Below are 643 nucleotides of genomic sequence, written 5' to 3'. Positions count from 1 at the left end.
TACAGGGTGTCCACAAAGTTTGGGTACATGGGGATTAACACATACTTTAAGAAATTATTATTTCTTATATTTAATTGTTTACGTTATGATTTTATTTACTCCATGTACCCAGACTTTGTGGACACCCTGTATATACATATACACACACACACTCATATATATACATACATCTTCATTTAATATCCATCTTAAAGTCCATTTTCCATGCTGGCATGGGTTGGATGGTTTGACAGGAGCTGGTAAGGTCAGGAACTGCACCAGGCCCATCTTCTGTTCTGGCATAGTTTCTACAGCTGGATGCCCTTCCTAACATCAACCACTTTACAGAGTGTACTGAGTGCCTTTTATATGGCACCAGCACCAGTGCTTTTTTTATATGGCACCAGCACCAGTATTTACACACACACACACACACACACATGCATATATCCATTAAAACTAAAAACATTTTTGGTTAATTATTCACAATTTGTTATTCTTTCAGTATGATTTTACAAAATTAATCATTGAACTGGTTTCTAATAGCATCCAGTTTAAGTAGCTTCAACAAACCAAACCTCATCTTAGAATTAGTTGAATTAATATGCAACTTAAATATTCTATTAGAAACCAAAATCCAAACAAAATAATTCCAAAGTGTTAG

General features: G+C 34.5%; 1 protein-coding gene across 10 annotated transcripts in view; it reads right to left on the bottom strand.

Annotated features, from left to right (window-relative positions):
• Nucleotides 1-643, bottom strand: part of LOC106884182 (glutamate receptor-interacting protein 2) — a 537,293-nt gene that overhangs the window by 5,695 nt on the left and 530,955 nt on the right. The window lies entirely within an intron of this gene.

This window comes from Octopus bimaculoides, chromosome 1, assembly GCF_001194135.2.
Source record: "Octopus bimaculoides isolate UCB-OBI-ISO-001 chromosome 1, ASM119413v2, whole genome shotgun sequence".
NCBI lineage: Eukaryota > Metazoa > Mollusca > Cephalopoda > Octopoda > Octopodidae > Octopus > Octopus bimaculoides.
The sequence above is the reverse complement of the archived record's forward strand: the minus strand, read 5'-3'. Positions and strand labels throughout refer to the sequence as shown.